The sequence below is a fragment of the Elephantulus edwardii genome, unplaced genomic scaffold (assembly GCF_000299155.1).
Source record: "Elephantulus edwardii isolate Elephantulus edwardi_28Jun2011 unplaced genomic scaffold, EleEdw1.0 scaffold00249, whole genome shotgun sequence".
NCBI classification, from domain to species: domain Eukaryota; kingdom Metazoa; phylum Chordata; class Mammalia; order Macroscelidea; family Macroscelididae; genus Elephantulus; species Elephantulus edwardii.
Window position 1 is genome coordinate 2834016 of NW_006399999.1, and position 1549 is coordinate 2835564.

Consider the following 1549-nt stretch of genomic DNA (forward strand, 5'->3'; position numbering starts at 1 on the left):
ACTCGACGGCATTAAACAACAATAACAATGACGACGACCAAGAGAGAGCTACGTTGGCCTAGTGGAAAGGAAGCTGCGCTACCAAGCCGAAGGTGGGTGATTTTCATCTGTGGCCCTTGGCCAGGTTCAAATAGTCTTCCTGTCAAACATTCTTCTAGGTTATATAGCACTGGTCTGTGCATTGCTGTACAGAGGTAACTCGTGGTTGCTGTGATGCTGAAGACTGTGACAGTGATGTGCCAGTCATGGCAATGGGTACCCATGGTGGACAGTGTTGGCTGGAGCTTCCTGACTAAATCAAGCCTGGAAGCAGGAGCAGCATCCACTTCTGAAATGGCTTGCCTCCAGAAACTCTATGTACGAACAGTGCTCAGGCTGTTCGTTCATAGGGTCGCTATGAGTCGTCTACAACTCGACAGCATTAAACAACAACAACAACAACATGTGTTGAAGAGATTACCATTTCCCCATTTGATGGGTTTTATTTCCTTGTTGACTATAAATTGACATGGATAGTTGGGTTCATTTCTGGGTTTCCAGTTTTGTTCCATTGGTCTATATGCCAATGATTGTCCCAGTACCATGATGTTTTGTTACTACTGTTGTGTAATAGATTTTGAGGTGAGGAAGTGCTATGCCTCTCACTTCCTTTTTTTGTTTTTCACAAGTGTTTTGCTTCTTCAGGGTCTTTTTCTCTCCAAATAAACGTGACAATTTCCCTTTCCATCTCCTTGAAAAACGAATTTGGTTTCTGTATTGGGATTGCGTTGAACATGTAGATTGCTTTTGGTAGGTTTATCATTTTATTAATATTGAGTCTTCCTATCCATGAACAGGGAACATGTTCCCACTTCTTTAGGTCTTTTATTGTGTCTTGAAGAAGTGTTCTGTAATTTTCTTTGTACAGGTCTTTTGTTTCTCCAGTTAGGTTCACTCTCAAGTATCTCAATTTGTGGTTGCCTATTGTAAATGATATTGCTTTCTTGATTTCCTTCTCTGGATTCTATTTGTTACTGTAGAGGAATCCCACTGATTTTTGGATACTGATTCTGCCACTTTACTAAATTGGTCTACTAGCTCTAAGAAGGTGGGTTTGTTGTTGTTGTTGTTGTTGAGTACTTGACATTTTCTGGTAACACTATCATATCATCTGCATATAGTGACAATTTAACCATCTGTTTGCCAATCTAGAAACCTTTTCTTTCCTTCTCTTGTCATATTGCCCTATCAAGTACCTCCAATACAATATTGAATAGAAGTGGTGACAGTGGGTATTTTTGACTGGTCCTTGTTCTCAAAGAGAATGCTTTTAGTCTTTCTCTATTGATAATTATATTGGCTCTTGGTTTTGCATATATACTTTTCACTATGTTGAGGGAATTCCCTTCTTTTCCAATTTTGCTGAGTTTCTTAATCAGGAAGGTGTGTTGGATTTTTTTCAAATGCCTTTTCTGCATCAATTGCTAAGATCATGTGGTTCTTATTATTTGCTTTGTTAATGTGGTGAATTACATTGATTATTTTTCTTTTTTTAAAAAAAATTTATTAT